The 19,684-nt window shown below is 41.2% G+C and overlaps 1 long non-coding RNA gene across 1 annotated transcript; it reads left to right on the forward strand.

The window, feature by feature from the left end:
* The first annotated feature begins 422 nt into the window (after positions 1–422).
* On the forward strand, positions 423–5,574 carry LOC125201922. The gene is made up of 2 exons (XR_007172998.1): positions 423–958; positions 5,199–5,574. It is a non-coding gene; the product is annotated as an uncharacterized LOC125201922 (long non-coding RNA).
* Positions 5,575–19,684: the final 14,110 nt, after the last annotated feature.

A 19,684-nucleotide genomic window follows, 5' to 3' on the forward strand; every position in this document is an offset into this window, starting at 1 on the left:
AACACCGAGTTCACTTTTAAATGCTGACACAATATTTTGTTGAATTATTTTGGCACGTGTTCACTGGGTACATCAGGTACTCAGCCCTGCATATGTTTTAAAAATGTGCAGGAAATATAAGTGTTCAGAATGTGTCATGTCTTCACACGTGGCATATTCCTTCTCTCGAATGCTTCCGCTGAGTAGTTATCTTTCTTTTGAGTTCTTGTACTGTTGAGATAATATTCTTTTCAAGTTGTTGATTGTTGAGACACTCTGATTTTATTCGAGCTATTCCCATTTATTTCGAGTTTCGTTGTTTTCCCCTTTCTTCCCCTCTTCTTTAATCCTCCCCTAGTCGCGATTCAACCGTGTTTTCTATCCTTAGAAAATGCGGTCGTGACAAATTGGTATCAGAGCAATTTTTCTTTCCGCTCTGGACCCGAGAGTCTTTTTCAGCGTTAGTCTAGTTTCGTTTCACTAGACTAAACAGTTTTAGTATTGAAGGCTCACCACGCTCAACCGAGAAAGAGGTAATTTATTTTAATGAGAAAAGGAAGTAGAAAATTTTTGAGAAAGAAAGAAGAGAAAATTTTTGTAAGAATGAGGAAGTAAAATCTTTCCGTGAGGGACTGATTTCAAACTGAGAAGAGTATTTGCTATGTTTAAGAAAAGAGCGAGTTTTGAAGAGGAATGATGAGTTTGAGTTTGAGTTTGGGTTGAGTTTGAATTTTGAGTTTGAAAGTGAGAGAGACAGTTCAATTTTTTTTAAGATAAGTTGAGAGTTTTATGATGATGTTTGTTTCGAGTCAAAACCTTTTAAAGTTTGAAAGTAAAGGCTTTTGAGTTTGGAGAAAATGTGTGAGTTTCAAATATATTTTGAGTTTCAAGAGAAAACGAGTAACTTTTGTTTCTTTCGAAGAGCTTGGATTGTGGAAGTGGACGAGAAACGCGAAGGTGCTGCGACATAGGATGCGAGGTGTTATGTGAAAGACAAGATGATGGAGAATAATGTTATTCGAAGGACGTAACCAAATTTCGGGATGAAATTTTTGTTAAGATGGGTAGATTGTAACACCCCGACTTTTTCCACCTTTCTTTTTGTTCTTAAAGGGATGTCGTTTGAGCACCGGGAAATTTTTGCACCTTTGTTTTCTTTTATCGAGGAATGATACACGATTCTTGAGGAGAAATTAGAAATTATATTTTTTTCTCAAATATAAATGAGTGGTCAAAGAATAAAATTTAGGGCCTATCTTTGTTTATTTTAGTAATACATCCGAGCCCAATCCTTTTGAGTGTATTCTGGGAGAAGCCCAAATTTCCTTCAAATCTTTCTTCCACTCCCAATTCTAAACGGCTTCATCCTTATCCCACCGCCTTAAATATCTCCAACTAAAAATCGGATCTTTTTGATATATCTTTCCCCCAACAATAGCAATCCGTTTTATATATATATATATATATATACTCTCCACACGATTTCACGTTTCATCACATTCAAATCTGAGAGAGAGAAAATAGAGGAGTAGGGAGAAAGCCGTGAGTAGAGACCAAGATTTTTCTGCAGGGTTTATTTTCGCAAGCGAGTTAAGGCAGAGTGAGAATTTTCAAGTTAAGAATATTAAGAGAACGAGGTGGCCTTTCTATCCTACATTATTGTGTAGGCTAACTTTTAAATTTACGCAATATCTTTCAAGTATGAGTTATGTACTTAAAATTCAAATATGTTGTGTCATGCCGTATTTTGTTTTTAAGGATGTGCCACTATCTGATCGCCCTAGTGGGGAGTGAGTCCCTACTAGAAGTTATGAGTTTAATCGAATTCGGGTTTGTCTAGGGAGTGAGTCCCTATTCAAGCTAGTGTACACAGAGGGGATCGTGCACTAGCTTTCGAGTTGGCCGGTGCGGTGATCGAGAATGTGGCCACGTTCTCGTTTCACATATGAGGTTCAGATATGGTATGAGGAGAGAGAAAAATGGGCTTCAGCCATACTTTTGAGCGAGAAATGTTTTGGTGACTTGGTCTTTTGTAAAACCCCGAGTTCACTTTTAAATGCTGACACAATATTTTATTGAATTATTTTGGCATGTGTTCACTGGGTACATCAAGTACTCAGCCCTGCATATGTTTTAAAAATGTGCAGGAAATATAAGTGTTCAGAATGTGTCATGTCTTCACACGTGGCATATTCCTTCTCTCGAATGCTTCCGCTGAGTAGTTATCTTTCTTTTGAGTTCTTGTATTGTTGAGATAATATTCTTTTCAAGTTGTTGATTGTTGAGACACTCTGATTTTATTCGAGCTATTCCCATTTATTTCGAGCTATGGTCGAGTTTCGTTGTTTTCCCCTTTCTTCCCCTCTTCTTTAATCCTCCCCTAGTCGCGATTCAACCGTGTTTTCTATCCTTAGAAAATAATTTTGAGTTTGAAAGTGAGAGAGACAGTTCAATTTTTTTAAGATAAGTTGAGAGTTTTATGATTTTTTTTTTATTTTATTAAACTCACCCCGGGGGTGGAGGGTTAAGGCAGACCCACACCTGTTCATTACCAAAGACAATAAACAACCGAATCGCCCAAAAGTGACGATTCGCCAAGACCATCAAGAGTACAATGAGGGCCACCCTATCAACTAGAACGGTCACCTATCTACTCTTAACTAACCAAATACAATTAGGGTGATGCCACCTCCACATCATAAGACCAGAATTATCATCAACATCACTATGTGATGCTGGTCGAGCTCCCTCCCGGATCGTTCTCCTCGTCATAGGGTTTCCCAAATGACACCGTAGCCACGTTGCTACCCTTGAGGAGTGTCTCCAAATAACTAGCATTATGAGCACCTCCTTGCGCTGGGCGAATGGAATAGAGTGATTTTCCTTTCCGTCGGTTTGTAACTAATTGAAACCCATCTTCATCCACTTGGACTTGCATCCCCGTTGGTGTTTTCAAGCTTGATGTCACGTGCACACCCCCCTTCTCTTTGCCAATTCTCGTCTCGGTGTCCTTCTTGGACGTGGCCTCTCGGTCGGATTTCGGGGTAGAGGTGTTTGCCGAGGCCTTTTTTGGCCTCCATTCCCGTCGGGAGAAATTCGAAGCAGCATTAGCCTGGCGACTTTGTGGGGGACGGTTGGGCTCCTTTCTAGGCTGCTCCGCTTTCTTCCGTAAGGTGAAGCATGCTTCCTTGGCGTGCCCAATGTGCTTGCATTCCGCACAATACAAGGGGATCCGGTCCCACACCACCTTGTACCTAGCGTCCTTGCCTAGAATGTTGAGAATGATCTCTTCCGGTGGGGGCGACGAGATATCAATCTCAATACATATCCGAGCAAACGTGAGTCGGTTTTGGTTAAAAGTTGCATGATCGGTTTGAATTGGCTTCCCAAGGAGCTTGCCAATTGCAATAAGAGCAGATTGATCATAGAGATGGATCGGGAGTCCAATCACCTTACACCAAACGGCGGCAATCGGGGACTCAAAGAATGTGTCGAAGTCCGGTGTCCATTTGAACACCCTCATTGGGTGATGCTCTATGTACCACACCGGCGCTCCATTGGGACCATTGAGCATTCGGCCATAACTCGTACATCCCGAAATTGAATTAGGATGTGCTTGGCATTCACGAATTTCTATTTGAAGCCATCGAATAATTGAATGTTGGCAAGGGCCTTTTGGATTTGTTGTGGCGTCGGGATAGTGTGGGAGAACTTCCCGATGATGGCGTGCCCAATCTTGTTCGCCAAGAACTGTGTTTCTTCATTTGAGAATGTGAGCAATGGAACTCCCTCACTACTCCCGGCTGTTCCTATCTCCTTGTCTTGATCGGCATCAAGGTTCACCGGCTCTGTTTTCGATGCTCCTCCACTTTCCAAGCCAGCACTCGGATTCCCGGACTCGCAAAATGCCGGTTCGTCGGGGTGGGTCGCTTCATTTCCGGCCTGGTCTGCGGCGAGCTCCGGCACGGAATTCAGCATCGACGGCATCCCACATTGTGCAGCCACGCAGCCTTCCTCAGATGCTGGATTGTCGAATTGAACCTTCACATTTCCTTGCTGGGCCATATCCTGCTCCGGTTAGTTTTCCTGTGAGGTTTCCGGCGCCGGCGGCTTCCCGTCGGGATCTCCATCACCACCCACGGTGGCTTTCTCGGCCAAGAAGGAAATATCTACAGCAAATTCAAATTCATGGCTGCTTTTGATATGAGACAAATCACATGTCTCACTAGCTAGAACATGACTAAGCATTTCCGGAAATGGTGCAACAATATTGGTTGACTCGGAAAGCATGTTGGCACCATCCCCGATCTGGAGTTTGTCCTCATCCATTGTAGCAATGCTTGCATCTACCACCACATGAATTGGCCGAGCTCCATCTAGTGAAACGGCACTATTCTCCACCGGCCGGTCAACCTCTGGCCGAGCTCCGGCCACGCTCGTCTGCCCCGTTCCGGCAGCTACTTCCGGCTGCTCCTTGGTCGAAGTTTCCCTCTTGCCCATAGAAAAACGCAGGTCCTTCGCAAGCAATGGAAGGACTCCCGGCTCCACTTCGTTCAAGCCCATGGAGAGGTGCAGGGCCTCAAACGGACCAGGTCGGGCCTTTCTATTCCACCGGCCTCCCTTTCTATCGCCGGTCGGCGAGCTCACCTTGCCCACGCCGGCGGGGGAGTTTCCACCATTAATTCCGGCGGCTGACTCTTCGAGCTCGAAAACAATCTTCTTCCTCACCCGCCCGGTCTCCGTTAGCGAAGCAAGCGCATCACGTTTAGTATTACCACTAGCTTTTCCGGGGTGAGGAGTGGCTGTCCTTTTCAATTTCCGTCTTGCATTGGGTGGCCGGAAAACCCATTTCGGCGGAGGGGACGGATTTGTGTCCTTGACCGCCTTCACCGGCGACTCCCTTTCGGGCTGAACCATGGCCAAAGAGACGATGGTCACATATCCACCTCACCTAAAGGTGAGGGAGATGACCGAAATTCTAGAGAGAAGGTAGAGAGTTTTTTTTGAGAGAGAGTTTTTCTAGAGTTTTATGATGATGTTTGTTTCGAGTCAAAACCTTTTAAAGTTTGAAAGTAAAGGCTTTTGAGTTTGGAGAAAATGTGTGAGTTTCAAAAGTATTTTGAGTTTCAAGAGAAAACGAGTAACTTTTGTTTCTTTCGAAGAGCTTGGATTGTGGAAGTGAACGAGAAACGCGAAGGTGCTGCGACATAGGATGCGAGGTGTTATGTGTTTATGCATGTTTAATTACGTGAGAGATATGAATGACGTTTTATGTAATGGTTTGTAGATGTTGAGGTATGAGGTAGATTATGAAATTGTTGATGGAAGTGAAGTATGAGACAATGAGCTTTGCGTGCGAACATAGAGTAACTAAGAGATAGGCTAGGATGAACATGCTCGAATTTAGTTAAGAAGTTTCAGCTGCAACCCCACTTTCCTGAGTGATAAGATTAACTAAAATCTGTAGTTGAGCTCGAGTTAAGATGGGTAGTTACAATTTCCTATCATTTTCCCTGAACCTTAAAAACAAGGAGAATACAAAACGATGTTGCGTGTGATAAGGAGTTCAAGAAGAAAAGAAGTTCAAAATGAAAAGAATTTTCAGACGAGAAAGAGTGTGAGACAAGAGGAGATGCCAAGTGATGTAACCATGCAACGACGAGAGATCGTACTCGCGATTTAAATTTGTATAGGCTAATCTTGCGTAATTTGCTAAAAGTGGCGACACGACAGAGAGAACCTTTAGAGCATGCAGAGAAGCACGGGGATGATTAAAATATTCTACGAGAATGACATTTGTGACATTACAAAAATATTATGAAGATACAACCTTTAACTATAGTTATTAGTTTTATCAATACGAGGAAGCTGCTTGGAAATGGAAAGACAAGATGATGGAGAATAATGTTATTCGAAGGACGTAACCAAATTTCGGGATGAAATTTTTGTTAAGATGGGTAGATTGTAACACCCCGACTTTTTCCACCTTTCTTTTTGTTCTTAAAGGGATGTCGTTTGAGCACCGGGAAATTTTTGCACCTTTGTTTTCTTTTATCTAGGAATGATACACGATTCTTGAGGAGAAATTAGAAATTATATTTTTTTCTCGAATATAAATGAGTGGTCAAAGAATAAAATTTAGGGCCTATCTTTGTTTATTTTAGTAATACATCCGAGCCCAATCCTTTTGAGTGTATTCTGGGAGAAGCCCAAATTTCCTTCAAATCTTTCTTCCACTCCCAATTTGAGGCACACGACACCCCGTATACCGCCCACCCCAGGAGCACAAAAATGTTCCAACGACCTTATGCGAAATTACAACCTTTGGAGATTCCCGAATGGAAGTGGGAACACATCGCTATGGATTTCGTAACAGGCCTGCCTAAAACCAAGTGCGGAAACACTGCCATTTTGGTAATCATTGATCGACTTACGAAGAGTGCACATTTTATTCATATCCCCATCACATATGGATCAGAGAAACTAGCCCAGTTATATATTCGAGAAATCGTGCGTCTGCATGGAGTGCCTGTCCATCACGTCAGATCGGGACTCGAAACTTACATCCAGAATATGGCAAAGCATGCAAAGGGAATTGGGGACGACATTAAATTTCAGCACCGCATTCCACCCCCAGACTGACGAACAATCTGAGAGGACAATCCAAACCCTGGAAGATATGTTGAGGGTTGTCGTACTCGATAGAGGAGAAAACTGGGAATCCATCTTGCCCCTGATAGAGTTAGCCTATAATAATAGTTATCAAGCTACCATTGACATGGCGCCTTACGAGGCACTATATGGAAGAAAATGTAGGTCTCCACTCTACTGGGACGAAGTAGGGGAGAGAAAAGTATTAGGCCCAGAATCCGTGGCGGAGATGATTGAGATCGTGAGACAAATCCGGACTCGGATCAAGGAAGCGCAAGACCGGCAGAAATCCTACGCCGACGAACGTCGAACCGATCTGAAATTTAACATTGGAGAGAGGGTCTTCTTGAAAGAATCTCCAACTAAAGGGCTAACAAGATTTGGACTCAAGGGTAAGCTAAGACCACGATTCATTGGACCCTACGAAATTCTAGAAGAAGTGGGCCCAGTAGCATATCGCTTGGCACTACCACCCAACTTTGGAAACGTACACAACGTATTCCACGTCTCCCAACTTCGAAAGTACATGTTCGACCCAAAACATGTGATTCATCACGAAGAAATCGCTTTGGAATCCGACCTGAGTTACGAAGAAAAGTCGGTGGCAATACTGGATAGGAAGGTGCAACAACTCCGAAATAAATCGATTGCTACGGTGAAAGTTTGGTGGAAGAACCACGGACAGGAGGAGGCAACTTGGGAGCTAGAAGAGAAGATGAAGGAAAGATATCCCGAGCTTTTTGTCTAAATACTCCCTAAATTTCGGGACGAAATTTCTTTTAAGTGGGATAGTATGTAACGACCCGCTAAGACGTTACGAATAGAAATAATAATATTAGCTAATTATATATATATTTGCTTATTACTTTTTGTATGATTACATCCGAGTTACGATAGGTTGTCATCGTTGTTTGTTTTCAACATTAGGCAAATAAATAAAGCACATAAATATATATATATATAAATATAATAAGTATAAACCAATGAATGAGATCCCGAAACCAAAATTCATAATGTCCGGTACATCTAGCAAAGGTCCAACAAATATCTAATTTATACATCGAATGTTCCAAGAATGCGGGTGCATCATCGAGAAAAGCCACGAGTTTGAACCGGGATTCTCCTACACCAAATTAAACGATAAATATACAAATAATAGTATGTTAAACCACTCCACATAAGCTTGTCGTAGCTGAAACGCCTCATCCCTGTACAAGTAATGATTACATGCTCAGAAGCAATTAATGAGCAGCAGAAGTAAATCAATGGCCCACATATCATCTCCTTTTCTTTTCTTAAAATTCCTCCGTAGGATCCAAACATGATGTGATCACCTCTGCTAAAAGAGAATATTTGATTGTCAGGAGATACAATAGCAATTAATGCCTCCCACTTGTCCAACAAGTGGCTTTGGCAGCACATATAAAAAGCAACATCCCTTTACATCATAACACTTTTATAATAACTCACTTAGTTACATAATCAAGAAGTCAAGAGTAGTAAAGGGAAGATTTCAGACAAGGAAAAGCTACGTACGAAGATAGACCAATTTCGTAAGCTTCTAACTCCTTCTTTGTCAGCAAACTTTCATTATCATCACCTACTCAACAACAAAAACACTAACAATATATATATATATATATATATATATATATATATACTCATACTACAAGGAAATCAAGAAGGAGACACTCTCTACAGGAGTAAAAGCCCACCCAATACTCATACTACAAGGAAATCAAGAAGGAGACACTATTTACAGGAGTAAAAGCCCACCCAGTACTTTTCAAGGTACAAACTCAATAAAGACTCTCTTGTAGTTTTCCTCAGTTATTTACATCACATATAGCATGTAGTACTAGAATTTAACAAAAAAGTAGGAAGCCTCTATGGTCCAACGAGACATAATAACCTTAGAACTCCTTTTTTTTCTTAGCCCACGTCTATCATGCATACATATGGAAAACTAGAATTCTTCCTAAGTGCCACAGCAATACCAAGTAGAGATTATCAACTAAGAGAAGTAGACATGATCCATCTGGAACTTCACAACATCTAAGATTCATCAAAATTTAGTAAACACAACCCCTAAAACCCTACCACCGAAATTAACTAGAAAGAGAAAAGAAGAAACTGACCTTAGGAGTTGAATCTGCTGAAATCCCGGCGACGACCCGAACCCCCCTGGAAGCATCACTAATTCCACTCTTTTCACCCTGGAATTTTTTAAAATTTCAAAGCTTTGTCCCCAAATAAAATAAAATAAAATAAAATAAAAAATGAAATCTTGAGAACTAATAAAAGTAATTAGGGGAAACAAGTAAATGGGTCACCCCTTTTTCGGAAATCAGCAGCAAATCTGGAAAGGGGTCGTCGCCGGCAGTGCATGACGGCGATGACGGCGGGGAAACGGAGTGGAGAGTGAGAGAAAATCCGAGAGAGAGAGAGATGACGAAGGAGGGGGAGACGCCGTCGGGGTCGGCGGCGGTGCGATGGTGGCGCCGGAGAGGTGACGGCGGACGGCGGACGGCGGCACTGGGCGACGGCGGCAGTAACAATGGAGAAGAGAGAGAGAGTGTTCTTTTCTTAGATGAATGAGGGAGATGACGATGTGTAATGTATTATGAATGTAGGTTTCTGTAATTGGGCTCCTAATTTAATTAATTGGACTACACAAAATTTAAAATTTGAGCCCAACTGCTTGTAAATAAGTGATGCTGTAGAAAGTAATTAGGAATGGCCCAACTTAGGATCTAATTATTTTTCTAAAATGAAATGGTTAAAGAAGATGGAATATTTAATTGCTTGTTATGATGTTGCATAAAATTTTGCAGCTGACTTATGGACTATCACCATAATCGGAGCCGGGAATTTGCAAAAGAAATAATAATAAGTAACGTGAGTGTTAGGAAACAATTAAGGAATAATAATACTGATCATTATATATACATAATAGTAATCAAAATAAGATAATGATAATAGTAATACTAACAAGGATTTAGTTTTGATAAAAAAAAAAAAAACAAGGATTTAGTTCGATATTATTCTCTATTAGATTAATTTTAGTTAAAACTAAATTAGTACATTTCTATTGTGTTGTTTCCGAAAAGTTATCTCCGCAAGTAAGGTCAGAGTGAGAATCTCAAGTAAGGAAACTAAACGATCAAGATGAGCTTTCTTATACTAAAAATACAAATTATATTTTGTGAAAACTCGAACACATGTTCGTGATTTTAATGATGTTGTCTTGCCATGTTTTGTGTATGATGCCTATCTATTGGCTAAGGCCAAGTGAATTATGAATGATGATATATAAGTCGAATTCGGGTCCCAATGAGGGTGGTGTCCCCGCTTGGACTAGTTTACACGGGATACCTCTGACCGTGAACGGACGGCAGAGAAGGTGACCGTGGAAGGTGGCCACCTTCCCGGCACAAGGATACCTCTGACCTGTTGGGCAGGGAAGGTGACCGTATGAGAACACCATCTCAGCGGCACAAGATGATCAGATATGGCAAAATACAGAAAGAAAATGGACTGCAGTCAAAAAATGATTTTTAGTAAGCTCAGGTCTTTTCAATAAAACCCCTGAGTGTTACTGTGATAATGGCTTGACAATATTTTAAATGTATATATGTATTTTTCGGCAATGTGTTCACTGAGTACCTTCGTACTCAGCCCTGCATATATTTCTAAATGTGCAGGTTGATCGTGGAGGGGTGAATCAAGTGTTGTGGAGGGCAGGCTAGTAGCTATATAAGAATAAAACTCTCGGAGGTTCATGTCTCCACACATGAACCGCGTTCTTTTGCTTCCGCTGTGCCGTTAATAAGGCCTCGCTTATTTTTAAATTTCTAAATTCTGATAAGTCGAACTTGTAAGAACAGTCTCTCGAGTCCCCTTGATCGAGAATATTTTGATATAAGTAATTTCCTTTAATATTATAATTTGTGTGTCTCCTTATGTCTTGACCTTAATTTCCCCTAATTTCTATCCCCGCTTCTTATAATCCCTCCATAGTCACGATAAACCGGGTTATGCTGTCCTTAACTAACTGCGATTTCGCCCATACTTGTCAGATTTCCCATCTCGCGTTCGTCTTGCTCAGTCTTCGGTTTCTTCTGTTCCAACGCGTACGCCCTTGCTTGAGAAGGAAGCCTTGGGCGGGGAGGTTGTTGCAGTCGCAACAGTGGGTCGCGATTTCCACGTGGTTCATTTTGCGGTCCCCTTGATAGTCGACGGGATCCCTGATCATTCTGCCTCGATCCCGATCCTCCCGTCTTACTCGGGCACTTCCTAGAATAGTGACCGTTCCTTCCGCAGGTGTAGCATTTGGTAACGTTCTGATTTCAGCATTCTCCGAAATGGTACTTAGTGCACACGTTGCACTGTGGCGCCCTGGGTCGGTACCGTTTTCCGTCGTATGAAGTCCTAGTATCATCCCACTTCCTTTTCTCTAAGGAGTGATGTGATGGAGGTAAAGACGGTGTAGTGTTCTCCTTGACTCTCTCTCTAGGCATCGCGGCTTCAATATCTAATGCGAGTGCTAACGCTTTGGCGTAGGGGAGTCTCCCTCGACTAGCCAACGACATTCTTATCTCGTGCTTTAGTCCCTCACGGAATTTGTTAGACAGCTTCTCGTCAGTATCGACCTGATCAGGTGCATATTGGGTCATGCTATTGAGCGCTCTATCGTACTCAGTTACAGTCATGCGTCCTTGGGTCAGATTGTAGAACTCGGATGCCTTTGCCTTTCGGTAGCTCTTTGGCACGTACTTGTTGTAGATCTCTGTCTTAAAACCTTCCCATGTCATCCCTTCTACTTGGTCTCGCGGCAAGGTCTTCATTCTGGTATCCCACCAAAAGTCAGCTGCTTCAGTTAATTGGTGGGTCACACAAGTCATTCGTTCCCTCTCATTGCATCCCAAAATCGCGAAGATGCGCTCAATCGCACGAATCCATGATTCGGCCTTGGCCGGTTCTCTGAGTCCATCAAACATAGGTGGTTTCTGCTCCAAGAACAGCTTCACTATTTCCCGATTGACCGGGGGTGGGGGAGGCGGCGGTGCCGGATTTGACTGCGTTACACTTTCCTCACTTATGGGCTGAGGTGTCGGTTTATGGTTATTGCGTCTCAGCAGCATTCTGATTTATCAACACACAGAATATTCTCAAAATTCTAGCAACAGTCACGGGGTACAGTCGATAAACAAGGTTCATGGGACAATTGGTTTAAAGCATATGGCCAAATGTTTTCGTATACAAGATATCAAAAGTTCGTCACATAGATGGCAAGAATCGATTGCGCCATAGGGTATCAAAAGGATCATCGCTCCTTATCAACAAGGTAATTGTAATCAAGAGACAATTATGCAAATAGAGTGACAAGTATAGGGGCGCAATAAGGTATTCAAAGACAGTTGTGCAATAGGGTGGCATAATGCGATGGTGTGATGAAACAGCGATAGACAATTTTCACAATGGCATGGAAAGACAATGTGAAGATCCATTGCATCATAAGGTAGTAAAGGATAAAAAAAATCTCCCCATGGCATATCAATCAAAAACGTTTCCTCAAAGAGGAAAAATAAATAAAGAGAGCAAAAAGTAGAAAGGTACGACAAAAGTCAATCAAAACAATCAAAACATGGGGGAAACCAAAACAATGTATTCCACGACTATCACTCCTAGTCAATGTCGTTCATATCCTCTTCGGGGTCCTCGTCCTCATCAACATTTACCATGTCCAAATCATGTCCTTCCTCGTAGGGTTTCTCATCCTCGCTTGTTCCACCAGCATGTGGGGGCGGAGGGGTTATCGCACGCATGTCCTCCACATTTCCATGTATGATCAACGGGTTAGACGTACGAGTCTGGAGCCTTGGTTTACTAGGGACACGATCAACATGCGGCTCCTTATCACGACGATATCTCCATCGACGGGCCTGACTCGGCGGATACTTGTGCGATGGGGGACTAAGCGGCGGTCCGTCCCTCGCAGCTGCCATGGCTGGGAGTAGCACACCTAACTAGCCAATCATATCGCCTCGAGGCTTGTACTCGGGCGGACTGAACCACGTAAATGGTAACGCAGCTTGGGCATTCCATTCACTCCAAGGAGAAGGCAGGCTGTGGATAAGTCTCGAGATCCCCGCTTGATGGGTAGCTCCTCCATACGCGTATGCATCCATCCAGTGGTCGTAGAAATCGGTGACGTAGGTCAGGAGAAAAGACTTTCCATCCCATTCAAAATCTTTGCGTTACGGTCTCGCATCGGTGCATAATACCGGTTGGGCATCTATAAAAGGAAATCTCAGCATCAGCACAAGGTTCGAAAAAAATCTATAGTGTATGAGGTTTCAAATGATGCTGAGAGTATGATGGATATGTATGTGTATGTGTCGAACGATGGAGGTGTGAAGGTAGTATCATATCAAGAATAAACGGAATTTCATTTCCACAACAAATGGTTCGTATGTTTTCGTGTTTCGATAATTCGCAATTCGTTCTCGTAAGTCGCTCGCCTCGCATTCGGCGTTTTATGCCTCCAAGTTCGATATCGTCATACAATTTTCATTCACAACACGATTTACAACTAAGTATAATAGCATGCTCAGGTTCATTCTCATAAATGTCGTTCATCATACAATCAAGCAATCACAATCATATAGAATTTCATTTATTCAACTTATAGCGGTCTTAACATATATAATCACTTGCATAATAGTATTCATCATTTTTGCATACTCGCAATTAGAAATTTCATATTCAAGCATATTCGTCATTTCATACTCCAAGAGAATCTCCAAATGTCACAACAATTTCCATTCATTTCAATTTCCAACATTTCATAATTCAAACAGTATTCATCAAGATACTTGTTACCTCATTCATCGTGGTTGAGCGGAGACGAGTCGTGGTGCTGAGCCTTCGATGATTATCACTTAATCAATTTACACATTTTTAGACTTCAATTCGAAAAGACTCTTGGGTCCAGAGCGGAAAGAACTGAGGCTCTGATACCAACTGTAACAGCCCGACATTTTAGGGTATAATAAATACGGCGATCACTACCTAGGCGGACATAAAAGCAACAAGAACATAGGCCAGGGTTTCATTTAAAGGGTTTTGACCAAGGTATTTAATGAACTATCAAAGCAATAAGTCAACGGCTTAATCAAGAAAAAAAAATGAATAGATATCATAAATTATGCTCAAAAGACAAGGGCTTAATATAATTCCAAAAAACGCACTACGTCTCAATATTCTAAACCAAAAGGAATAAGTTCAAAAACAAACGATACTAAGTTTCATGTTTAGCGGAAGCAACCAAGAGAAAAGAACCAAGAGAAAAGTGAAGTCATGTATGAAGACACAACCCCACTCAATGTTTCAAGACAATCATATTATCATTCAATTTATTTGCTCAACACCGCCAACCGCTCGTCGCTGTTCAACCTGCACATAGGGAAAACACATGCAGGGCTGAGTATTTTAAACATGCTTAGTGAACTCATGCCAAAACATTTTTAGTAGATATGTCATCCTTACCATAGTGAACTCGAGTTTGCATTTTTTAGTGAATATCATCGAGTAACACAAAATAATTTCATAGACTGGCCAGTCAAACAATTCCTCCCATTTTCTCAACAATCAACAATTCCATAGCGACGAAAGTGTGGCCACACTATTCGCCCACGAGACCGGCCGACTAGCAAGGACGGCTCCCGATTCCAACTGTGTACACTAGCCTGATAGGGTTTTATAGCCCTATAGCCTAATGGAGAGGACTCACAAACTAGGCATCAGACACACAACATAATCAACAATCACAGGCATGGCATAACATTTTAATCCACCCTTATAACACCATAATCAATATATTGGTAATAAAAGAGTTTAGTGAATAAAGCCCACCTCGACTCCTTAGATCACAAGTACGTTCTTCCTCTTGCTATCACACCAAGAGCGCGAGTTAGCACCTTTAATTTATGCGTAACACAAGTAAGTCTCAATCATCTACTCAAATTCATGCATGTTCCCAACGTTTCCCTTTTTCCCCTCGATTCGTTTTATATTATCACTCAAAAATCAAGGCCTGATTATCATATCACTTTCTATTCGCACCACAACTCCCGATCTGACGTCAAAACATGTCACGCATGAGTGTTTTACAACACACATCACAAGCACACACACAACACACATGCACGCACACCGAGGCATGCACACACACACATACGCATCCCATTCATCCATTGGTTCCCCTTTTCACTCATTCTATATGCATGAAGGTTCAAGAACACCTATTAATCGGTTAGATGAGAAAAGATTAATGGTGGTTGTTTTTTGTTTTTTTTTTAATAAAAAACACCCAAAGTGGGCGGGGGTTTAGGCAGACCCCCCAAGCCGTGAATAACTCAAAATATAATGTTCCAAAACATGATACTAGCCCAAAAGTGACTAGTATAGGAAAACAAGAACATGAACAGAGAAACAAACTGAAGCTCCCACAGGTCGGGATGCTCCATGCTATCAAGAACTAAACTATGAACCAGATAAACAAAAGGAAGAAATAAGTTAAGCAGAACTATCAAAAGGACATAATCAAACCACATTCTCTACGTCGGAAACGGAAGTTAGGATATCCAGCTGGTCCATCCTAACAAGCGCCTTCAGGTATCGAGGCGCAGAGACTGAATCATAATATGTCATAGTAGGGGTCTGAATGTAACGACCCGCCCATCTAGGGTATAATAAATGCGGCGATCGTTAACTAAACGGACTTAAATGCATCAAAGATCATAGGCTAGGGTTCCATTTGAAAAGAGATTTTCACCAAAGCATTTAATGAACAATTTAATAGGAAAAGAATTTATGCTTTAGCAAAGAAAACCAATAAAAAGGCTATCACCATAAATGCTCCAAGGTAGCAAACGTTCCAAAATATTTCCAAGTGTTCCATATCCAAAATATACCCACGAAATAAAAGTATTCATCCCAACCAAAAGATCATAAGTTTTCATAAAAATAGCATAGCATAGCGGAAGCGACCAAGAAAGAAGTGAGGCTATGTATGAGGACACAACGACACCTTAAGTACCAACAGATCATTTTATTATTCTCTACTCAACACCGCCGCCCGCTCGTTTCCACTCAACCTGCACATAAGGAAAACACATGCAGGGCTGAGTACGATAAACATACTCAATGGGCTCATTGCCGAAAACAGTTTTATCACAAATAGAGTTATCATGCCATTTTCAAGTGTCCATCGGGGTTTTAACTTTAGAAAGACCCGAGGCACCAAAATATCTTCTTTCTCAAATATCACGGTCGCGCAACCATTTTTCTCATAGACGTTTACCATATCCTCATTCTACATGACAAGGAATGCGGCCGCAATCCAGGTCACTAGACCGGCCGACCCGTACGCCAGCACTCGGTCTACGAGGATCCGAATTGGATTAAATCAATAGTGGCATAGCCACGAGGGATAGGCACGACAAAACAAATCAAGGCATGATAATACATCTTTCATTCTCATCAATATCATTTTAGGACAATGTCCTTATTTTAAAAGAAAGCCCACCTCGTAGGTTTAGCTCGATAGAGTTCTCTTCTCCTCGTTTATCACGCTGAGAGCGCGAAGTATCACCTTTAAATTAGGCGTATCACAAATCAGTTTCAATCATGGATTTCAAATTATGCATGATCTCACGTTTCCCTTTTTCCCATCGATTATTTTCAAAATCATCAATCACAATCAAAGTATGATTAACATACCATTTTTATTCAAATAATAACTCCAAAATCACCAATAATTCGTATCACACATGAGTGTTCCACACACACAACACATGCACACGATCACCACACATGTGCACGCCGATCGAGGCATGCACACACACACACGATCACGCACACACACACGTTTTCACACACATCCGTGTATCCCCAAAATTCACCGATTAAAACCCCTTTCGCTCGTTCTAGATGCATGTGGATTCAAGAATACCGTTTAATCGGTAGAAGAAGAGAAGATCAATAATTAAAGTACCTTTTCCAAAAGAACGAACGGTAGAAACAAGGAGTTAGTCTTGATTCTTCAATAATCTCTTGAATTTCACTTGAATTCTTCTCAATTGATGAAGAAATCTTGAAGAAAACTTGAAGAAAACTTGGAGAGAGTGGGGAGAGAATTTCGAAAATTATGAGGAGTGGGAGGCGCCGGTTTTTGTGACTTCTAGGGTTTGATCTCTTCTCTTATTTATAGAGTGCCATATAATAATATCCAAATAATTAAATAAATAAATATTTGGAAGATATGGTAGAGATAATGGAGAGATTTGAGGAAGTGGCGTTGAAAATTGTTGAGAATAAAGAGGATTTCGAAATTTAGGCTTAAATAAATAGCCTATGATTTAATTTGGATATTTCACGGAGCAGAATAATATATCACGGAGCAAGAATAAAATAAAATACTCCCCAATTTAATATAGAAGTAGGCGTGTATTTCCTTCTTCCAACAAGGAATAAATTCAAATCCTAATTTAATTAGGATATGGCAAGATATGGTAGATATATCAAGATATGCTAGGATATTTTAGCATATTTATTTTTATTCATGGAATAGAATAGATAAGGGATCAAATAAAAATAATATCAATAATCCCTTCCTCCACAAAATAGGGATTTTCGAAAATCCCTTTATTTCTAACCATGAGGGCCGAAAATTTATAAAATAAATTAGGTATATCCGGACTTTGGATTTAATTTGGATAATTATCCCAAACAAATAATTAAATCCAAGAATAATACTATTTCTCCTCCAATAATAGTAGTGGCCGAAAATTCCACATGTTTTAAATAAATGCTCCTATTATTTTTCTCACTCATCCCTTCGGAAATAAATAATTCTCCCACAATTATCTTACTCCGCATCAAATATTCACATATTCAAAATCATCATCTTTTCACTTTCACTTCTTTTCTCATCGCATTGACCTTTCAACGGCCACATCATTTTTCCACATCTTTGACTATTCAATAGCCACGTCAACATTTCAACAAGTTGACTATTCAACCCAATCTCCATTCTCATACGCAATTAGGTCACAAAGACACTATGCAATTAATCACTCATCAAATAATTCACATATCATAGCATTTAAGGCATTTAATGCAAAAATTTTATAACCCGAAAATTAGGGTTTGAAAAAGTGGGGCGTTACAAAGGGGCATCGGGTGGATGCCATAGGACCATAAGTGAACGCAGAACACGTTGTCTGGGAGAAGAGGGCGTGTTCTGCGTTTACTCATGGTCCATGGCATCCACCTGATGCCCCTTGGGTGAAGCTAAATACAGATAGTGCCTTCTCTTCGGTGACATTGGAGGCGGGAGAGGGAAGACTTGTTCGTGGTACTGATGGAGGTCTTCTGCGGGCCTTCTGTTCTCCAGTGGATGCATCGTCAAGCTTTGAGGCGGAGCTTATGGCTCTTATCCGAGGCTTGGAGATAGCCAAAACTACACACATCTGGATAGAACTTGACTCAGCGGCTCTGGTTACTTTACTGTCATTTGGACAGCTTGGTTCTGTGGATTTTAGACATTATATGGCTCTGATCCGTACGATGACTTCTCAACGACAGGTTCGATTCTCACACGTCTATGGGGAAGGAAACCGTGCTGCAGATTTTCTTGCAAGTAGGGGGGTTCAGACCCCTACTATGACATATTATGATTCAATCTCTGCGCCTCGATACCTGAAGGCGCTTGTTAGGATGGACCAGTTGGGATATCCTAACTTTCGTTTCCGACGTAGAGATGTGGTTTGATTATGTCCTTTTGATAGTTCTGCTTAGCTTATTTCTTCCTTTTGTTTATCTGGTTCATAATTTAGTTCTTGATAGCTTGGAGCATCCTGACCTGTGGGAACTTCAGTTTGTTTCTCTGTTCATGTTCTTGTTTTCCGATACTAGTCACTTTTGGGCTAGTATCATGTTTTGGAACATTATATTTTGATTTATTCACGGGTTTGGGCCCGCCCATGATGGGCGTATTTTGATAAAAAAAAAAAAAGTTGTTTTGTGTGTTAGGTGGAGAGAGAAGATAGTATATTTATTTTAATGTGAGAGAGAACTTATTCCAAAAAAGAAAATGTGACATTTTTTATGGGACAAACTAAAAAGGAAAGTGTGACATCTATTATGAGACGGATGGAGTATTATAAAATCCTCTATTTAGCTCATTTGGTTAGTGGATCTGCCTGCTCTCTCTAGTAAAGTAAGGGATTAATTGATCCTCCACGGAACTTTTTGATTGGGTGCTTTTTCAATAAATTTTTCTTATGCTACTTCATTTCTTTAGTCAATTTATATTTATGATTCCATAGTTAATTCATTAGCTATTAATTTATTTATTTATATATGATATGCTCAGATTTTGCACTGTTTAAAGACCTTTATTTGGTCAGTTTTTGATGTCTAAATCGTAATTCATGTCTATATTTTGCGTATATTATCTATTTTGGTATTTTGACAGGTTTTGTGAGAATTGTGCATATTTGAGCCGAAAAGACAAGAAAAGGTCAAAGTTGGAAGTCTGGAGCGTTCAAGCTGTCCAGCGGTAAGCTGCATCATGCGTAGCGACCGCTACACCTATAGCGGCCCGCTCCGGAGAAAGTTGTGCTAAAAATCTAAAAACGCCCAGCGACCGTTGGGGAGTGCGTAGCGACCGCTCGAGAAGTTCCTGAAGCTACTGGACTAATTTGCAGCGACCGCTACCCAAAATGGCAGAAGCTACGGACAACGCGCAACGACCGCTGGCCAAGGTGCAGCGGTCCGCTGCTAAAACGCGGCGCACGAGTTGACCAATTTTCTCTCCAGATTTTACCAAAATTAGCCACCTTTTTCCTTCTACCCATATGATTCGAACCATTCCCTATAAATATGTCACGACCGAGCTTTCTAAGGATAGAAAGCCTAGTTGATCGCGACTAGGGGAGGATGAAAGAAGCGGGGAAGAAAGGGGAAAACTGTGGCACAACTGAAC

This window comes from Salvia hispanica, chromosome 1, assembly GCF_023119035.1.
Source record: "Salvia hispanica cultivar TCC Black 2014 chromosome 1, UniMelb_Shisp_WGS_1.0, whole genome shotgun sequence".
Classification (NCBI taxonomy): domain Eukaryota; kingdom Viridiplantae; phylum Streptophyta; class Magnoliopsida; order Lamiales; family Lamiaceae; genus Salvia; species Salvia hispanica.